Source organism: Trematomus bernacchii, unplaced genomic scaffold (assembly GCF_902827165.1).
Source record: "Trematomus bernacchii unplaced genomic scaffold, fTreBer1.1, whole genome shotgun sequence".
NCBI classification, from domain to species: Eukaryota; Metazoa; Chordata; class Actinopteri; order Perciformes; family Nototheniidae; genus Trematomus; species Trematomus bernacchii.
Genome location: NW_022987582.1, coordinates 9952342 through 9975449, shown reverse-complemented (window position 1 = coordinate 9975449; position 23108 = coordinate 9952342).

Sequence of the window (23108 nt, the reverse complement as noted above, 5' to 3'; positions counted from 1 at the left end):
ATGTGTGACCGCCAAAGAGGGTTTCATCCCTCCATATTCATCTTCTATACCCCCCCCTTTTTTCTTATTCAAAAGAAGACCTTAACTTAAAGTATTCTTTAATGTTTAAATAAAGCCTTATTAGTTTGTCTGTTTTGCACATCCTCCTATTAATATCTAATAATACAATTATAAAATGCAATAACGTGCTTTAACCAGTAGGTGTCCCTTTCTATCAGCTGTGCACCGTTATGGCGTAAATACAGCCTATCTACCAATTGGATCAAATATAAAAGTCAGCCGAATTAGTGTTGATACTGCAAGGAGACGTATTGTGTGAAAATAAATGTAAGATGTTGTTTAATTGCTTATATATTTAAGGGTTCTATAAATAGAGTTAACTACAGCAGATATGTAATATTTAATGCAGCCGAAACGTGTGTTACAATGCCGTTATGTGATGACTTTCAAAGAGAAAAGCAAGCACACTCGGAATAATGTATTATATTAATTTTTTTAAATGTTTTCGGATTTCACATCGCATAAACACCAAATCCCAGCGTGCATGAGAAAAACGGCATCATCTGTCCTTTGACCCTCACATCGTACAAGGAAAAACTTCCAGAGAAAAACCCACAGTTAATATACACACATTCCTTCACATTTAAATTTAAATTTACATTAAAGTATTTCGTGAGGCCTTCTAACATGTTTTTAAATATAACTACGGTTGTAGTTGAAGAGTTTGTAAATTAACATGAACCGAAGCTGTTGCCTGCTGCAATATACAGTCTATGGTTGCTACAGAGGATTGTGGGTAATGTAATGTCTTCGGCCATCCAAAACTCAGAGAAAACTACTTGTTTCTCAGAATTGAAGGGGAAAACGTGACAAAAGCATTGTACACACAATAAAACCTATCAATGTCGTTTAATTAACAAGGATAATCTGGTGTTTTTGAGTTGATGAGTAGTGGAGATATCACTGTCAAATCAATCGACAGTAAGGGGAATACTTACTTCCGGGTGTACAATTCTCCGTTATCCAATGGGAATGGACGCTCACATTGCCTTTAACAGCCTCCGACACAAACGAATGCCGTGCTTCCATGAGCGTCAAATCCCGCCGCAGATGGGAATACATTGCAATCAGTTGAAAGCTATTTGCGTCTGTTTATGAAGCTGAAGGAGCCTAGGAGCGTCCCAACTGCACGCCTCGGGACCCTGACCAAGCGTCGCTCCTGGACGTTTATGGAGTGAGAGTGTGTTGATCTGTGGGTCAATTTGTATTTATATCATTTTTTGCAAATAAGAACAAATAAGACGCTGTATCCACATCAAGACTTTACTGCACAACATGATGTGCTCCAGTGTCACAACCTGCAATATAATCCCAAGCTAATCAATTGTTTGTTCAGTTTATGGATCCTCAGTCACCGGGATAATCAGTGATTCTCAGGCTCAGCAAGGGGCCATACTGCTGATTCCACGCATGCCTTCTCTCCAGGACACCTCCTTTTCACATCACACCAGCAACCACGCGAAGATTCTCCCTAATTTGATGTTGTGTTTTGTTTTTTCTTGCCCTTCTAAGAGCTTGTCCAAATGGCTGACGTTGATGAATGCATGTAAAGGATACGCTGCAGGTAGGATACGGTTACAAGCTAAGCTGGGAGGGAGGCAGAAAGGGATGAGGGGATAAGAGGGAGGAATAGAGGGAGGCATAGTTTATAGATGGGCCTGGGGGAGTGGTGGGGGTGTGTGGAGGGTCAGGATGTTTGTCTTCCAATGAGCCGTGACTCTGAGAGAAAGAGGAGGGGAGAGTGGGATGAGAGAGGAGAGGAGGGTGAGAAGAGATGAAGGGAGGGAGATTAACAGAGAGGACCACAGCATCTTCATTGACAAGGTGGGGGCAGGTGAAAAGGTATCAATTAAAAAAATTGATTTTATGTGCCGCTCTTTATTTTCCCTGATTACTAAATACATCTCTCTCAGTCCTTATTTAATTGTTTCTTTCAGTATATATTTCTGTCTGGTCTGGTGAGTGAGAGGAATCAACAGAGAGACACACAGACAGCGGGGGTGGGGGGGGAGAAAGTGCATGCCTCTGTTGGAGTGTGTGCCATCGCTCTGTGGGATTATGGAGTTTGTTTATTTGTTTTTCTAGATGGCTCATAAAGTGTGTGTGTGTGTGTGTGCGTGTGTTTTGGGTGTGTGTGTGCGTGTTTCTCTTAGGGCATATACAGGGCAGAGGGAGTGTGTAAACAGAGCATGGCGTGTAGAAACACACACACACACACTCACCGCTCCGTGCTGAGGTGTTTATAAGTCCTGAGAGTGGAGATTCCCCCAGAATCTTTGCACCCAGAGGGCAATCTCATTTCAAACCTATTAAACTGCACACACACACACACACACACACACACACACACACACACACACACACACACACACACACACACACACACACACACACACACACACACACACACACACACACACACACACACACACACACACACACACACACACACACACACAAATGCACACATTATAAAATAATCTGATCATGCAAACACATGTACTTAAACATGATTGGAGTGTGATATGTGGAAACAGCATTTACGTCATTTTGATTTTGTTAAGCCCCATTCCCCCATCCCCCAAAATTGCAACATCTGCAAGAAACAGCGGCTGAGGGCGTCTTAACATTTAAAAACCTATTAATGTGTCATACCCACTTAACGGGAAGAAACTCAGCTATCAGACAATATTAACAATTTTTAGCAAAACGAAACATAAGGGTAATAACAAAGGCTCTGAATTAGCCCTGAGCGAAAAAATGCTAACACACTTAGCACAGAACTTAAAATACCCTTATTACTTATCGTATCTGCACAAACAAGATATCGAATAGCAAACTGAGATTCCCCAGATTATACAGGTATTAGTATCATTACTGACCGATCCGAACTCGCGACATGAGAAGCTAACACAGACATCACACCACGTAGCATTAGGTAGCCAACACGGCAATATGTCTTACATTTGTGGTTTTCTGATCAAAAGTTGTCTTCAATGGCATTAAAACAATAAAAAACGCTGCTGCAGGTTAATCCATAGGTTAATCCAATGTGTCTGTGTCACTTTGAAATGATTTCTGATAATCCATCAGCAATAAACCTAGTTTTCAGTTTTCAGATTTCAGAGCGTAATATATATTATATATTACATAATATTATTATATATTATATATATATATATATAAGTTTCGCTTTGGGCAAACTGCGTGTGCATAGCTCTGACTTCTCAATGGTAACGTTGGTGTGTATGTGGAAATTCCCCTTCGATTCTATTGGCTCTAACGGTTCAAAAGAAATGTCAATCATCAAAATCGACCAATGGGTTCCAGAGAAACGGCAAATACACCCATTTCCACCCAAATTACGCCAGAGGTGGGTTTTTTTTAGAAGGGTCCAGCTGCAGCCGCAGCCGGTGGAGGTTGTACCTGTAGGAAGTTGTAGGAAGTTGTACTTCCAAATATGGTCAGAAGAGAGCGCGCCCAACACGTGAGACGCTGACGCAAGGATATTTAATGAGACATGGAGGTTTACAGAGAACAGACAACAGACAACAGACAATATGGCGCACCGAGTACAGGTACTTAGCGTCTTGTGGTTTTAGATAAAATTACATACTATTGAGGTTCTCGGTTGTTTGTCGATTTGGCTGTTTAGCGCAGTGTAATTGTGTTTATTTTGCTAATTTGTATTTTAAATATTCAATTTAAAGGAATGGAATACATAAATAATATATATATATGTGTATGCTAACTGAGCGAGCATGTCCAGTTAGCATACATGCTAACTGAACGAGCATGTCAAGCTAAGAGCTAAGATATATGTATATATCTTAGCTTGACAGATGGAACAATGCATGTACTCTAATTTGTACAAGAATCTGATTTTGTGTAAGTTTTAAATATTCATTGAAGGTGTCTTTCACATTTGAATGTTTATTATTTAAAACATGTATTAGTTGCTATACTGTAGACATGTAGGCCTACATATGTATAATTATATTATTATTTTAAGTGTGGTGTAAACTTATATAAGGTTATTTGGTTGAGCCAAGTAACCCAGGTCGATGCAATCAGGTAATTAGGACAGAGCCTCTGTTTTTAGATGGGGGTTGTGGCCATGCTGTAGGCCTGACGTTTAAAATAAATGATCAAATCTTATCTGTTAAGATGAACGTTTCATTTAAAAGGTTTTTATTTATTTGTTTAAGGAGGGACCCCAGAGCCAAGGGCAGGCCGAGCAGACCGCCTTCTCCCGCCGCAGGCAGGATCAAACTCTCGGTCCGGCAGCTTCCCCGGTGATGGGCTCCGTGTAACAAGTCCCCTCAGTCTGTGCGGGGAGCCGCGCCGTGCCCAGGTACTCCCCGTTCTGCCCTATCTGCGCCACGGTGATGCTGCTGTCATCGCTCGCCTCTCCTCCGGTGGTGCCCTCGGCTCCCTCCGCCGCCACACTGCCCAGCACACTGGAGATCACTATCCCGTCGGGGGTCGCCAGTCTCTGGCACTGTTATTTTGGGGGTCGCGGGCTGAAAAGTCTCATCATACTTAATCCTAGACCAGGGGCGTCGCCTGGACCTGAAAACATTCGGGGCTTAGCCCACAGTGGCGGCGGCACTAGTGGCATTTTTCACTGCAACACTCCCCACACGCACACACACAGTACACCCGCGACTGTTACAATGAAGGCTCGATAATCAGCTCACGGCATATAGGCAGGGGTAAAGTGGTATTTTTTATGAGTGGGGGGCTCACCTCCTCTAGGGGGGTCCGGGGGGATGCTCCCCCGGGAAGATTTTTTTTTAAATATTGAAGTTAAATGCATCAATCTGGTGCACTTTGAGAGCAAAATGAAGAGATCTATGGATACCTCTCTCAACACCCATATGAAGCAGAACTGTAAACAGATGTACTTTTTCTTTATGGATATTTTACTAATCATTCCCCTTTTAAACTCTATTCTTGTTTTACTGCCATATAGTATTTCATAACTGTTTTTCCTTTATTCTCTTATTTTTTTTATAACTATAATGATCATATGAAGGTGTGCCGCGGAAATAATCTTTTGAATAATTTGTGACCAAACCGTTTGAGACCCACTGAGATAACTTAGACTAAAGTTAAGTATCTAAACACTCACAGAGTCCTTTAGCTCACCTGAGTCTCTCAGTCTGAGAGGAGAGGACTCTCCTCCAGCTTCTTGTGGAACAAACAGCTCCTTATGTCCGTCAGTGCAGCTAGCTAACCAGATGCTAACAACACGGTCCATGCTGGCACCGGTCCCTCCCTCCCCCTCTCTCCCTCTCTCTCTCTCTATCACACTAAATGCGCTATTGCCACACACACACAGAGCCGAGCTTGAATGACACAAGTACACGTTTATTTCCATGCAACTCTCTGATTGGTCTGGTGTCATGCCTCTGTTGCATTCACTGAACACGGGAAATTACAGTCCTGCCGTCCTCTCTTGTGTCATGATGAGGTTCACGTAAAGCACGGTTAATGTATTATATTATTGAGGGAGAATTGTCCGGGGCTACAGAAAAAACATTCGGGGCTAAAGCCCCGGATGCCCAGGCCAGGCGACGCCACTGTCCTAGACAGTAGCACATGGTATATATTGTATGACTTTGTAATTTTTGAATGTTGATATGTATTCGCTCATAGCCTAGGGAGACCAGGGACAGTTGTAACACTTTTTGGGTTTTCCCCAATAAGTAAAAAAACATTTACACTAGGATAGCCATTTTGCTATAATATACATTCTCAATGTGTCAACTACTGAAACAATGTATTTAAAGGTGGGGTAGGTAAGTTTGAGAAACCGGCTCGAGATACACTTTTTGTTATATTCCATGGAATGCTCTTAACATCCCGATAGCAATGAATATTTTAAGTGCTTTGACAAAAAATCCATAAAAAAATGTAATCTGTGGAAGCCGTAGTACTGTAAAAAGCACGACCAATCATTTTAGCCGGCCCGGCTAAAATAACTGGATGGCCTACCTGCCTGTCAGCCTTCCATCTGTGCACAAACTTATCTCGTGCCCTCATTGGTCATGTGCGCGTTCGTGTGTGTTGGAGGAGGGGAAGTGGGAGATTTTTTAAGGAAGTGGGAGATTTTTTCCGGCTGTGTATTTTCAAATTCTAGCGATCTCGAGCTGGTTTCTCCAAAATTACCTACCCCACCTTTAAGATGTTTTTATGAAATAAGTACAGGTTGGAAAATGTTTTTTTTCTTTTTTAAACTCAACTGTTACAACCGTCCCTGTGTACAGGGACAGTTGTAACACATGCCAGGGACGGTTGTAACATGTTAATAACGGTTACCTTTTTTCACACTACATGACAAAAAAGAGGGAAAGCTGTCAAATTCTAAGGCAACAAGATTTTAATGGGGTTTCACACATCCTCCAACAAACAATGAACAATGAACAGAACTTAAAACAGAATACCAGATGGAATTAATCTGATTCACAGTTGTGGCAGGTGTAAAAGTCACTTCCATCGGTATAGATAGCCTATTCTACCTTAATTATGTAGACCTGCCTCCTTTGAGCTGACACCATAGTATAAATCAGCTGCCTCCATCAGGTAGTCTCTCAAAAGCATCTCTTGCTCTGTTGAGAACACCTTGGGTGTCCAGTAGCCTACTCTTTGGGGTGATTTTTATCCCTGACTCTCCAACCTCAGCCTCTTTTTATGGAACCGGTACAGAGTGATATGGCATACTGTATATCATGGGACTTTGCCACTGTCCTGACTGATTTGCCCTCCTGAACTTCATTTGAGGTCCTCTGCAGCAGAGGAAGTGGCACTCCCCTGTCTGTCTTCCTCTTTCTGATATTTGGCATACTGTAAACACACGCACACACTTTACGTACAGTATTGTTTTCTGTTTATTTTTACAGGGACAATGCACACCAATCAACAATATTGATCATTCGAGCAAATGAGCCATCATTGTAAATGTGCCATGTTACAACCGTCCCAGGTGGTCCGTGTTATAACCGTCCCAGGACCACCAGTCATGTTTTCACCCCCTGTGAACCGGCCTGATTGCTAGCTTGACCCATATTTAGCTAGTTATATGTTTAGCTACAAAACAGTGATTCTAATAATACTAGTTTGGATTCCTAGACATTTGACCTCAAGACAGTATCCAGAAAATACATCATATAATTTTTGATAATGTTTTACCTCAGAAACACACTTTTGCTGATATCTTTCGCAACAGATTTAAAAGTGGCTCCTTTTTTTCACAGCAATCTTTCCATCTAACTGAGCATGTGCAGAGTGAGTTTCATCACTCTAGCTTGTTTGTGATTGGAGATATTGAAGGCGTTACAACTGTCCCGTGTTACAACTGTCCCTGGTCTCCCTACTGTGCCTTTCACGTAGACAATAAAAGTGAATTTTAAAATGACAAATAGGTTTATTTTTCAAGTTTATTTGCATTAAAAACGTGTTTTTAAACCCTTCTGTTCAAAGTTGATATTTTGTTTCTTAAAAGATTACATCTTTAAAAACATGCTGTTTGCCATTTTTAAATTTTGATGGAATAAATTAAAATATAGGTCACTGACGTGGAGCTTTAGGCCTGCAATGCTTTAAAAATGTTTTAGTTGTTTCAGTTTTGAAGAGTGAATATGGATGTTAAATTCACAAATTAGTATGAATAATCTTAAACAAGAACAGGATCTTGAGCCATGATGCCTGTTTTTAAAGTACAGAAACATTCAGAATGCATGACGATTCCTTCAAAGGTTTTGTAATACCTAGTAGCCTACTCTTAATTTATAAAGTAATAATAATAAATGTGAATGATTGAGCTCATTAGTGGCCTGACTGGCCCTCCTAATTTGGTCTAAAAAAAAGTAAATGATGATCATTGCGAAGGGGTGTCCAGCCCATATCAATAACATACCAAACTACAGGCTCATGTTATCATGTTATAGTAGGCCTACCTTACATGAACCTGTTTGAAACCTTAATGACCCCATGATGTGATTATTGATATCTTAAAACCTTTAACAACTATATTTAGATGTTCATAAATATCTACATTTATGTATAAATACATGTGTAGCAGTTAGACAAACATAATTAATAGATGATCTCATTATTACCTATTTTATGTGTACTAAAAAATAAAAATAAAGTTTACTGAACCCCCTTTTTGTTTTAATTGATTAATTAGACAAAATGATTTGTGCTTAAAGTCATATACTGTAGTACTAATACTAATAGTTGCTTAAAATGCTACAATAACATTTTTTATTCGTTTTTATTCTGCCATGTACGGTATCAATGTCTCTCAGCCACCGTAGTGTCGTGTCAGGTGGGCGTGTCGTGTACTTGCTGCGGCTGCAGCTGGACCATATTGTTTTTTTTTGCTAAATCTCTATCTGTTTTGCATCAATCTTGATACAGGGTACTTATTATATGTTATAGTTTGGATTTCCTAAAGCTTTTAGTCTACTATCCCATCATTCAAGGGTGGTTTTCACTATAAGTAATGGTTTATTTTTGGACACTATCATTTACATTTTCTTACTATGTTCAATCTGAATTTACTTTAAAATTAAAAAAAATCTTTTCTGACTTTTCTACATCCAACTCACAGGTTTATCATTACTTTGAGAAAAAAAGATTATTAATTTACCCCTTTTAGAAGAAGGGAAGTTATTGTCATTTGTTCTGGGAATGTCATTTTCGAGCCTGAGACCTGAAAAACAGGCTTGGGGCTTAACAGGTTAAGGAAAATCATTGAAATTCCACATTTAGGACCTAGGAAATGGGAGAAAGAAAATACGATTTAGTATTTGAACCCAAAATCTGTTCGATCGAACAAGGTAAAAACTGAAACATATTTGCTGTATTAAAAAAGAATCATTTGGATACAGACGTAGGAAATATCTTATACGTAGATCGTTACCTGTACTCATCTTCATCCTAACCGGCACCAAACCCCTATACTTTGTAATTTCCTTAAACTTTCTTACCCCAATATGCTTGATGACTCCTGAACCTGCCATATACTCTTCTTATTTATTTTAATAATGGATATTAATCATACAACATCTTTGGAGGTCTTAAAGTTAGATTTTTTTTAGTGTGTGTCTGTTTGCAGTTAAGCCCATAAATTAGATGTCTACTTTCTTTGCATGTTTCATCACTACAGTGGCGTTCATGCTAAATAAATGCCTTGCTTAGTCTTTCCCTGGCACCTGTTATGCACTTACTCCACTTGGTTCAGTGTGTTTGTTTACCCAGTTGCTGATGAAAACACTACTGATGTGTTGCTGCGTTACGACTCCTGACATATTTACTGCAGTCGGTATTTCTCCAAGAGTGTGATCAATCTCTGTGTGTGTTCTTGTGTACACTCGTAGACTTGTCGGCATAGCCTTAAGGTGAACAGCAATTACATTTATGGGCTAATATTCCTGTTCAGAGTCGAGCTGTAAAGAAGCAGACGGATGAAAATAGATACAAATATAGAAACAGGATGGAGGCAGTAGCTTAGAGAGAATAGGCGCTTTCACACCGGAGTACTTTTCCCAGGAATAGTTCCGATAGTTCCTGGGATTTTGCGTTCACACCAAAAAGATCTGGAACTAGAACTTTTTTTTGCAAACCTTTTCACCCCTTTTTAGTCCCTGCTAGAGAGCAGGGACTTTCCTGGGGAGAAAAAGGTTCCAATTTCTGATTGGCTGGGCGAATTGCAAACCACGCCCCGTAAAACTCTGAAAAGTTTTTGTGAAGCCGCCATTTTATTTGCTCGCATTAGCATTATTAGCATTAGCATTAGCCCAGCGCACCAACGGAGAGAGACTAACTTATGGCAACACAAAAGAAGCAGTCTTCCCAGCAGTAGAAGCTGCTCTGCTCTATGCTGGGTTCAGCAAGGCTATGTTTTTCCGTTCTCATGCAACACCTCTCTACACACCCATAACTCTCCTTTACTTAACTAGCAGCACTAAAACGTCTCTGATTAAATAGCAGGAAGACAACTCCTTATACTGCAGACTGAGCGAGTAACGTCTTTATGGCCATGTGTCCTCTCAGATTCTTATCCAGGTGGGTCTGGCTTGTTGGGGAATTTGATCTGCAGTTGCTAAAAGTTTATTTTCTCTCCGAAATGTGTGCTTTTTTATAACTCGACTCAAAGGTCCCCTATTATACTGTTTTTCATCAATATATTATAGGTCTCAGATAATATACAAACATGTCTCTGAAGTGTTTGGCTGAAACACCAAATAGATCATGCATTGTAGCATCCCATAATCCCCTCTGTTTCAGCCCTGTTTCAAAAATGCTGATTCTGTGTCTTTTACTTTAGATGAAAATAAGGAACCACTCCCCACACCCCTCTGTGAGATATTTGGTTAAAAATAACACAATGATGCTCTATGAGGAGATGCAGGTGTTAAGGTGGGCGGGTGTTACCTTGACAAGCCAAAACATCGTTATGACATCATAAAGTGGCTAAAATCTGATCAGTTAATTTTCAGACAGGTTTTTATAGAAATAGCCGCTTTCACACCAAGTACTTTGCCGTACTTAGTGCCCTGCACTTAGTGCCCAGCACTTAGTACCCCCATGGAACTAAGTACAGATCGCATTCACACCGGAATAAGTTCCCTGAGGGAAGATTACGCAAATGAAGCCGCTGACGTCACTTCTTCTTCTTCTGCTTTGGGTTTACTGGCAGGCCGCAAACAACTTCATGGCGTATACTGCCACCCGGAGTCCCCGGCCGGAAGTCCCCGTAGTTGGGGACTGGCTTCAGTAGAAGCTGCTGGGAAGACTCCCAGCAGCTTCTACTGAAGCCTTCCGAGTAAATCGCCAGAACGCCGACACCTCCTCATCACTCCACCGCTCCCATGTTTTTTTTTGTGTTGCCATAAGTTAGTCTCTCTCCGTTGGTGCACTGGCAGTGGCGGCTCCAGGGTATGGCTGGGGTAGGCTACAGCCATACCAAGAAATGGCTTAGCCCCACCTTAGCCCCACCATGAAAACGTATGTTAAAGTAAGCAAAAAATATTCTGCCAACTCGCATCGAGTAAATTGCACAGACAGCAGCTAGTAAGATTGATTTCAGTAGCCACAAACTTTTGTCCCGTAGTGATCGTCTTCTCAATAAAACATCTTTGCTAATGTCTTCTGGCCAATCAGAATCACGATAACGGCGTGGTGTTGTTGCAGGAAGTCCCGACGGAGAATAATTTTGCGGTAGAACTTCTCTTTATATATCCATGGATACAACATTATCGTGAAATAAGACCCCACGGTTTGATGATTGATAGGTGTGTGTGCTTTCTTTCATTTTGACACACAGAACAATGGGGGCTATCCACCCTTATCCACAATGTAAAGTAATTCACACAGCCTCTTCCCTCTTCTCTCTGTGAGGAGCAGCAGGTTCAGCTTTCAGAACAAAGTAACAAAACACAAAAATGGCATTAATATGACGTGTAGTAATAGATTTTTTTTTTCTTCTCAAGAGAGTACCAGAATATTTTATGTTAGTATTTCAAAAAATCTCCTGGGGGAGAATCCCCCCAGATCCCTGTGGGTTGGGTTTTCAGCATGTCAACTCTTTCACCTGTGGGGAAATTGCAGGATTGGCTCCAGGTCGCCCTTTTTATTTACTACAAGACAAATGTGCCTTTTTATTTCATACAGTTCAATTTTGATTGAGACAGGGAAATAATCTAAACCTCACGCATGGCGTTTCACTGTCAAGGGGGGCGATATAGCGTATATGTAATTACATTGCAAATACTGACTTGAGCCCCACCACTGTATGGGTTAGCCCTACCATAGATTACCCAACAAAAATACTCTGGCGCGGCCACTGTGCGCTGGGCTAATGCTAATGCTAATAATGCTGATGCGAGGAAATAAAATGGCAGCTTCACAAAGACTTTTCAGAGTTTTACGGGGCGTGGTTTGCAATTCGCCCAGCCAATCAGAAATTGGACGTTTTTTCTCCCCAGGATAGTACCACCTCTCTAGCAGGCACTACAAATGGGGGTAAAAGTTCTCTGAACTAAGTACTCTTTTTGGTGTGAACGCAAAATTCCAGGAACTATCGGAACTAAACAGGAACATTACGGGTAAAAGTACTCCAGTGTGAAAGCGCATATTGGATCAAGACAAAAAGTGAGTGAATCTTTTTTCCTGAAACTTTCAGAATCTCTTAACGCAGAGGGGACACATATGTATGTATACAGTTTTGTTAGTTTAAGTGGGGGTATGAGGTACTTATCCAGTACTAGCTGCAAGTCGTATTAGCTGCTGCTAGCTAGGGGATAAGCAATGTACTGCTGTGAACAGGGGGGTGCAGAACAAATGGTTTAGCCAGCTAAAAATATGAAAAAAGAACACACACAAATACAAACAAACTTAGCTATTGAGGCAGTAGAAGAGAAGCTATTGTGTTCAAACTTACTGTTTTATGAAAGTAACCTTGTGGCTCTAAAGAGAGCCTAAATGAATATTGCAAATTTGGTTTCACAACGAAAAGACCTGTCTGACAACAAAGTAAAGCTGTACAAATATTCTAGCATATAGATTTTTTTTTATATACTGCTGCCCCCATCCAAAGCAGTACATTCACCCAACTTGCCGTGCGGACAACACCCTACAGTAGGAAATACACTAAGTACCTAAAATCCCATTTAGAATAATTAGATCTGTCTCTTTACATTTGTTTCTATGTAACTTCTCTATGTTGTCATCACTCACATTTGGCAAAGAGGGGTTTTGTGGGTGATGATTTATTTGCATTTCATCTTTCCCCCACCGTCTCTGTCTCTTTTTTGCATTCCTTTTCTCTTTGTCAGCTTTCTGTTGTGTCTCCCACTCTTTCTCTTTCTCTTTCTTTTTGCTTGTGTCTTTAATAATTGTTAAGCTGTGAAATGATTCAGAAACTGTTATGTAAACAGCATGGATAACAGCGTGTGGAGCAACACTTTTTATGACGTACAGAATATTCAAAATGGGCCATAAACATTCTTATTTCCAATTTGGAGGATTTCACATCTTAAATAACATTGCATCAAGAGTATATTTCATTTTTCTTTTTAGAGTTGCCAGATCATTCGCTTACCATCTCAGGAGTAAAATAGTCATTCATCCTGGTGTAAATTATTCACATTCAGCATTGCTGTAAAACAGTTTTGAAGCCAGAGTGAAGGCAGAAGACCATAGAGACCATAAATTATTGTTAGCACTGAGTACAGATAGAGAAAATGATTTTATCTCCCAGAACTAAACACAAAGTACAGCAGCAGGGAATAGAGCCGCAAGTCTAGTATCTTGTAAAAAAAACTATTATACTCTAATAACTTTGATTTAACACCTAGTAACAAACACATCAATCTACTAATTCACTCTCGAGCCACAGCTGCTGGCTGGTATTTGTTCCACCATTGTTTTTTTTTAAATGATAGATTGTTACGCCAAAAAATGCTATTTACCACTGGTCAGGCTTAAGGCTTGTAGAGGTGTAAATGGCAATGACAGAGACTGCAAGGATTTCTGTTTGGTTTAAGATTCACTGACTATAATCCTTCTGAGAGTGAGCTGCTGTTCACCACGACTACTGCACATACAGAAAAGAAAAGCGTTAGTTATCTGTCAAATGTTAATCTACTGTGTGGTTTTTAGAGTGGGTTTAAATAACATATGACACACACACAGTCGCACACACATTTTTTGTGTCCTTACCACCTGTTGATAATTTAAAATTCCAGTAAATTCCACATTCAATCACAATGTATCATCTATTATAAATGATTGGTAATGTCCACCACATCCTGTGTGTGTGTGTGTGTGTGTGTGTGTGTGTGTGTGTGTGTGTGTGTGCGTGCGTGCGTGCGTGCGTGCGTGCGTGCGTGCGTGCGTGCGTGCGTGCGTGCGTGCGTGCGTGCGTGCGTGCGTGCGTGCGTGTGTTGTCTGTCTGTCTGTCTGTCTGTCTGTCTGTCTGAGTGTGTGTATGCTCATTTGACTCCACTCCCAAGTGTTTCAGTAGCTCACCTTCTGTTCAATAAGGTAACATTTACCAAGATAATTTTGATGAATGATTATACTACATTGTACTCAAATCAAGGAAAGTCTGTTTTCCTGGTGTGAGCCATCAGAGCAAAACTAATTTCAGTCACAATCAAAGATGGGAATATCTAATGCCAAACAGCTCATCCAAGTACAACAAACCTGCCCATTTCAGTAACATCCAAGGACAGTCCCTCAGCGCCCCCAAATCTGTGCTGCATTAGCCCTTCCCTAAAGCCAGTCCCACAAAGTATGTGCGATTTGTGTCCAGCAAAGTTTGCCCTTTGACCTAGATGCGAGTTCTTCTAAGGACACCAAGTTCCACTGATTAAAGAAAACTGTGAATGCCAAGGTTTAACAAATACTCCTAGGGACTAATCAAAGTAAAATCACCCTCATCCAGGATATAAGGCTGATTCAAATACATTAGCACTCATGTCATTAGACTCTGCAGAAACCCAAGGGTCAAGCTAATGCTAATGAACCCCCGGTGATGATGGTTATAGCAATCAGCGATTTTTCACCTTGGGAGAATATTTTTCACTTAAAAGCACTACAAAATATGGTAAAGTTCTTTTTCAACAGGCCAGGCTTTCAAGTAGTGGTAGGAATGTGCAGGTTCCCACTCGATGATGCTGTAAAATTAGCCAACCATAGGAGCAATCTAACGGGATTGATTTTAATCCTCAGGTATATCATTCTACTCTCCATTGAAGAAGATACTTCTGTTGTTTCATTTATTAAGACATTTTTTCAATATTATTGTCAAAATATGTCAATATGTTAATCCCCACCCCATTGCTGTCCATTTTTTCTCCCAATTGCTTGTATGTCTTTTACCTATTGGAGAATGGTGTTGAATTTCTTAGAAGCTTTTGTTAGGTCTGGTCATTTTTAACTTGATAAGAATGACAGATTTTCTGACAGAATTAGTTATTGTGCCAGGTCATTTCCAATAACATGTTCCTGTAATAGGTCATGATCAAAATATAGTAAATATGTATATACAGTATCTGAGCACCAATCATATATATGTTGCAGTGCTTTCTCTTCATTACCACAACATATTCAGTCTACTACAAAGGAGTAAAGATTTTAGATGAGATTTTAAACTCCTAACGCATGCTTTCATGTGCACAGAAAAGAAAATGTAATCATGACCACGCTCTTATCATTATACCTGTGGTTTTGGCTCCCTAAACACAACCCTACTTTAGACATGCTTTAGTTTCCATGAGTGGTTCTTAAAGGGAACATGTTTTAAAGTATTCTGCTGATATGTTGACCTTACATAATTGTATTTTCCGAAAATAAAAAAAAATTAAAAAATGCCTCTTGTTTTACGAAACAACCGCCCTATGTCACAAACTCACCAGCATTAATTAGCCTACTGTTGCTTTTATATGGAGGCCATTATCACTGGCTATAAACAGCCACTCTTCAGTCCCCCTCTTTTTTGGTCAGATGCAGGATCAGTCATGCTTTACTGGCCTCATGTGCTTCACATACGACGAGCATGTGTGCTGCCCAGCTCCACTCCAGCTCTCTGTGGATAAATACTGTAGGTACATTTCACATCGACTCAAAGTTAGGAGGAATACTATCCACAAAGCGACCACTGATTATGATGAGGATTTTTTTTCTTTCTAGGAAACAACACAAACAACAGATTTTTACTTCACCATAATTGCTGTGGTTTGCGTTGTTGATACTTTATGTAGAAACAAATTGCAAACATTGGTGATTTTTCATTTTTACACTATCATTGAATCGATACGTTTGCCTTTGGATTCAAAGAGATTTTCCAACTTGGTAACCTTATATGATGTTTAATTAAAACCTTTTCAGATTACAATAATGTCATAAACTTAATTTGATTGAGGCTGTCATTCTTAGTTACTAAAAGGTTACTGATAAACATTTTGTAGATAATAATAATAAAGCATACAACTCAACTGTGAGCATGCACATGCATCATATCATACACGTATTTGTAGCTATTGATATACTGTGTGATCATATGTATGGCACTTTTTTCTCTATACATTTGCTTGAAAACTGGTTTTGTATTAAGAGCAGCTCTGCACTCTCAGGCTCTGCCGAACAACAGGGATATTAAGAAACTCTGTACCCTCCCTCTTGCTCATCTATTACCACCCAGTTGTTGTTTTTCTTTGTAAATCTTACTTTATTTTATTTTCTACAGCCGCTGCAGATCCCATCCGCTGGGTTCAGCCTGTGTGGAGCACACATGTACTGTCCCTGCTAGACTCTCCCACTCTGATCATTAGCAGGAATGAGCTTTGGCTAGAATTATAAAACACCAGCCCTTGAGTCCTGCTGTTTTATGGGTCCTGGGTATTTTTATATGACTGGTTTTCAAACATGAAATGGATTGCTTGTGTGCGAATAATCAACACTAGTTAATTTTTAGAGCCTCCGGCCTCTGGTAGGGGAGATTCTTTCCCTTGTGTTGGTGACCATAACAATGTGTGACTAAGATTAAACAGAATCAGCCCTGACAGATCATTTATGTTATTTTCTTCATAAACATCACAACCGACTTATATTTGGGTGTCTGATTTTCCCATTGTATTGCGTAATGTCTTACAACACCCAACAGAAGAAAACATGTAACAAAATACGGCATGTCGATTTTTGAGCTATGCTAGCTCTGTGGCTCTTGGGATGAGTGTGTCGGCCGAGTTGGGGTGTAAAAGGTGTCCTATCATGCAAAATGCACTTTTTGATGTCTTTTATACATGAATATGTGTCCCCGGTGTGTCAGGGAACTCACTAAGTGTCAGAAAATAAAACCCTCTCTCTTTTCCTCCTTACCCACATCTCTAAAAACGGGGGTACAACGGAGCTGATCCAGATTTGCGTCCGATATGACGTCATATCGGAAATGTGGGCTGGCTTTACACCCACGGCCCTATCAGAAAGTTGCTATCAATGCGCAACGTGTTTTGGACGTAATATGGTCTTTGTTTACATTAGCAAGCATCGCTAGCACTCAGAGCTAACCTGTACTGGAGTATGTATTCACTGTCCGACTGTCACACAAGCAGCTGATAAATATCCCCCCCCCCCCCTTAAGTGAATGTGTTTCACTCTGAATTGACGCTGTTTGGCATCACAACGCTGTTATGAAAGTTTCTCTGGTATAAAATGGGTGATGTTAGCAAAGCAACCAAAGTTAATCTGACTATCTTGGCTACTTGTTGCTATCCTATTGTGGCATAAGCCGTTTTCTACAGGCACATTTTACCGGCATATTTTCATTATGATTCTACTTGTGAGTCGGACATGGCAACCTGTGTAGCCCATGTATTGATTCCATCTGATAGCTGCTATAATACAAAACCGGAAAACGTCTGCCTGCTCTCCAAATTGATCAATAAAAGCGATCGGATGGTCAAAGTAAGGTAAAAAGAACCGGTTAACGGTGCTTAGAGCGGGCTCCACTGCGGTGGAAACAGGAAGAACCAGAGCTAAATCAGGCTGTAGCCCGGAACTGGCTCTGGAACCGGTTTGGTGGAAAAGGGGCCTAACAGGGCTGAAATAGAGGGGTATGAGGGATGTCTAAAATGCATGATCTGTTTGGTATTTTGAGCAAAACACTCATAGATATGTTTTTTTATATATTTTTATATATCTGATACCCATAATATGCCTAAAAATAGCATGATAGGAGATCTTCAATATACAATTTTGTACAAATATTGTCGGTCCCCATAGGATGAATCCCACTGACTTTGACGATTCTCTGGCTATTTTTCTGTATCAACCAGGAGGATACATTTTTAGTTTGAGCTCAGATGCTATTGGATAGATTGCTAGAATCATTACCAGGTCAATTTGTACAATACTTTTGTATTATTACCTAAAACTAATGCAACACATCCACATTATCTTCTTTATCTTTAACTTTCTAAACTAAGATGTTAAACATGGTAAACATTAAACAGTCAGAAAATCTGTATCTTAGCATCATCATTATTAGCATGCTCACTTATTAGCATTTGGCATTGGTGTGCCTCAGTACAGCCCTAACAGAGCTGCGATCCTGTAGACTCTTAAACTTTTAAGAAGAAGAATAAGGCTACATTTAGTTTCTATTAAGCAAGAGCTGTCCCATGACTAAATACTAAATATTTAGTTTCTGTATATCCAATTTTGAAATGTTGAAATTATACTTTATTTGGAATGGGATCCTTAAATCAGCTCAAAACACTGTGGCAAGAGGTAACATTAGTTATCCATTAAAAGCATTCCAAATGCTCCAGTGTGATATTATGTGGTGTGTTTGAGAGAGGAGAGGCATCACTCCAGTGTCCTAATGTTTGGAACATCTGGGAAACTATTTGTTGAATGTTAAAACCACACTCTCAACAGTTCCTGAAATCAACAACCCAACATTAGCCACTGGTAACTCTCGCAGAACAGAAGTAGCCGACACTCAGCTTGGCTGGAAAAGGAAAAGAGTCCTAATTTTTGGACTGGATGGAAAAAATGTCTGCATTAATTTACTTCACAGAAAGACAAATTATTTCTTCAGTGTGGCTCGCTGGGGTTGTTCTGCCTGGGTGAGAAAGGAAGGGGTGAGTTGTACTTTCACACATGTTTTAATTCAGGGCCTTTCCATTAGAACCTCTTAGATTGAGAGGAAATTGTTCGCAAGAAAAATAAAGCTCAGGCCATCTGCCTTCTTTCAACTTTCTTTTGCGAATAATCTCAACGTTTCTCGAGGGCTGTTCCTGGACCACATGTTCAGAAAAAGTCAACAAAAATGATTTACGATATTTGCATGACAAACTACTTTTTTTCTGTTTTGTAAGCTATCCATAATGATAACAGTGTTGTGTGTCTCTCACTTGTCCATACACACACCTACCCTCACACAGGCTCTCTTTGAGAGGGGATGCCTGACACGGGTCCCTGCGGAGCCGAACAATCACAGGACAAAAGTCGAGTGCAGACGGGCCGCCGACCATAAAGAAGGAGCTGAAAGGGTTTCATCAAGGAGAAAGAGAAAGAGACTCCCCATGCAGATTAATAAAAATAACCCCTAGGTTCTTTTATACACACAGCCTGATCTGCACCCCCCCACCAGAAATACCACACACACATACAGAATATCTGGGGTCCGCCTCACCTGTTGCCGGGCAACAACTGATGGGAAAAAAAGCTGGTGGTGCTCGGATGATTAAAATGTCCAGGGTAGCAGTGTTTGATCCCCAGTACGCTGTCATTGTCTCTCCACAGCTTCATAAGAGACCGGCACAGGGGTAGCAAGAGGGAAGAGAATATATAAACTTTCTCACTCTTGTCAAGAGGTGGCTGGCTTTGCTCACTGACTTTTCCTCTAATTTTTGGAGGATCAGGATGCCCCCCCTCCTCCCTGACTCAAGTGAACTCAGAACTTTCTTAACTTTCCCCCCTCCTGTCATACTAGTCACTTGGATAATTCACCGGTCAGTCACGTTTTTCAAAAAGAAGCTCAAACGAAGAGGAAATACATCAAATGAGGTCATACAAAGGGTCAGACACAGAAAGCGGTGGCCTTTCTTAACAGTCCTGCGTTTAGTTTATTTAAAGTGCTGCTGTCGAGGGGGAGAGGGAAGTGGAGACACCGCTTCGGAAGGAATGTGTAGTTAATGCCACGCTCATGGCCAAATTAGTCAGGCCTGCTGAGGGGATTCCTCCTGGGGTCACTTCCACAGTAAAGCCCAACAAACTTTGGCACATCACATCAACGTGAACCGGATATTTCCATACGTACATGTGCAAATACATGTTCATAAAAAATCTAACCTAAATCAAACATGCAGGAACTAGATTTCTCAAGAGAAAAACAATGTTAGTGTTCACAAAAACAGTTCAAGTCAAGGCACTGTATCATTTCAGAAGACACGTTTAAAATAGGAGTGCATATCATTTGCTTTATTTCCAAGATATAGACATTTTCTAAGAGTGTTATGAGCAAAACTAATTCTTAGCCTAGTGCAGCGACTTCCTCGCTTCTATGCAGGTTGCTTTTGTGTGTTTTCGTACAAACATGCTTATTTTTTTACTTTAAAAGTGCATTTTGGTACCTTTAGAAAGCTAGCAGTTTTGACCTGTTTGAAGCCTTTGAGCTAAGCTAAGTTACAGAAACGTCCACCAGCTGCAGTTTCATATTCAATGGACACATGAATCTACCTTTTTAAAAAGGAAGCGAAAAAGCGTATCCCAAAATGTCAAGGAATTGCAATAGGACTATTTGTTATTACAGACATGAAATATGTCGTAATTGCACCCTACGACCACACATACACACACTCACACAGTACCCTTCTCTTTTGACCTTCCTTATACAAAACTCTGACCCGCTTTCCCTCTGTGTGTACAGCTGACAGCCCTTGCTCACAGTGATTATGTGTCCTCCACTACCTCCTCCAGCCCTCTTACTATGAAATGATCCCCTCAATCACCCCCGTATACACACACAAATGCATCCACACAAACATGCGCACACACATTTACTGTTAGATGGGTTTGTCCCACCTACTACCCCAAAGCACAAGCACCTGTCTTATTGTTGTTTACTTAATCCTCCCAGACTCTATATGTTTAATAGAATTTTCGAGAATCAACAATTATTTATTAGAACTTGTAGATCCTGTATTTATGTGTGTGTGTGCATGTCTATTTTTTCATAACATTCAACCCGTGTCAGTGCCTCATTGTACTTGCTTCATGCTGAGAGAGTGCACAGGATTGCCACTGGGCTATTTGCAGCGTTAATAGATGCAACCTGCATAAAAGGCCACAGACTGCAGCGCGATGTTTTCCCAGCGAGACATACTCTATCAATTGCACTGCGCAGAGAACCCGGCCTAATTCATTAGCTGATGACAGTGGATCGACATTGTCCCTGTCATCTGGGAATTTTATGAGTCATAGGCCGGGGAATGAACAGTTTGCCAAGATCACAGGCATGAGCTTTGTGGTGTGGTGGTATGTTTGCTTCTCTGATGCGTGTGAGGCTTAAGAGCGTAAATGGATTTGTGCAATGTCATATGAGTATAATAAGTGGCATCTTGACATCTGAAAAGATTAGCCTATGATTGTAACCTTATGATTGTAGCTTAGACTAGGGAATGATAAGTGTAATTAGATTTGTATACACTTCTGACAGCCCTGACATTAACTTTTAAAGATGCCTGGAAGGGTTCCTCAAATGAATATTAATCACCAAAACCCATTTTCTCTGACCTTGGGGTTTAACCAGGCGGACACCCCCAGACATGTAGAAGTGCCAAAAAACAGAAAACGTTTGAACATCCAACAAGCGGGGTTTTGACGCATTAATAACTCTATACAAGTTGATTGTATTGAAGTCTATGATAAAAATGACATAACTTTTTATGTTTTATTAACTCACTGAACAATTTAAACTTGTTTTTCTGCTTCCAAGTGCTAGTTCTAGGTTTTCTTTAATAGAGCATGATGTTCATTTTGTAAATGATGGTCAGAAAAATTGATATATATGGATGGAGTAAAATTGAGAATAAATCAGGACATGCTTTAGGGAAAGGCTAAATTGTGATTTTCAAGTCGTTACCACATTGAGGTCCAGATGTTGTCTGTTTTTGTCTGAGAACTGAGACATATTTATAAACTTGAAGGGGACAATATTGGAGTAGTTAGCAGCTAAAGAGTCAGATGATGCTCTTCAGAAGTTATTGGAGACCAAAAGGTTTTTAAGTTATTTTGAGATTTGATAGAGGCTTGACTGCCAAGCCAGACTTTATACTAACAAGTATGATGCAATAAACTCTCACGGCCCTCTTAGCTAAAGGCCTAAATTAGAGTCGGGCCAAAATAGGACTAAATGTGGTATTATTAAAAAAACTTGTAGTGTGCATCCATCCTTGGTCGGGAGGGTTTATGCACCTGCCCGGCTTCATTTACAGGTGTCGACTGATTCTCTCACTGGACGGTCACAGGGACTGACCAAGTGACCTTAACCTTGCGCACCCCAATGCTACATACACACAAACACAGACACACACACACACACACACACACACACACACACACACACACACACACAACACACAACACACACACACACACACACACACACACACACACACACACACACACACCACACACACACACACACACACACACACACACACACACACACACACACACACACACACACCACACACACACACACACACACACACACACACACACACACCACACACACCACACACACACCACACACACACCACACTCCTTCCCCCAGGGGATAGTGGGGCTAGTTCAGTCTGGGACACAAAGACACGCATTATTCCTCGACATCCCTTACACCAAACTGACGGAACGGAGAAGAGGGAGGAGGGAGGTTTCATCATATTTTTACAATTTGTCCAACTATTTGTAAAATATGTTTATTTAACGCACATTAGCTTGGATGTGATATTACATTTTATTGCTTTTGTGCAAACATACATTTATTAAAAACAACAGTCTGCCCCAGTGGAGGTGAAAGGGTTTAAAACAATGCATCAATCTGTGTTATGTCTCCCTGCCCTGGTTCTGAGCTCACAGGGCAAACAAGGAAGTATTCCCATGAAGAAGGAGCCCCCACTGTGTTTGCATTGCTTTCCTCAGCGCAGTGACTGATGAAAGACCAGAAGCCACAGCGAGGAGAAGCACTGGACTCGTGCATACTGTTCCCCCCTAAACATCAACACACCCGTTAGACAAATGAGGCTTCAGCCCCCCACCCCCTTTACACTGCCCTGCTCCAATCTCAAGGGGCCACAATTCACTAAACCCTATAGGTCTACAGTCATTTAAGACCAAATACCACCAAAGATTCTACATATACCAACTGAGGTCATGATGACAAATAATCTAGAACAAGGATTGTAGATGGACAAAACACAATTTGCTAAATGTGAAGAAATACTTGTAAAAAAGTTCTAAAT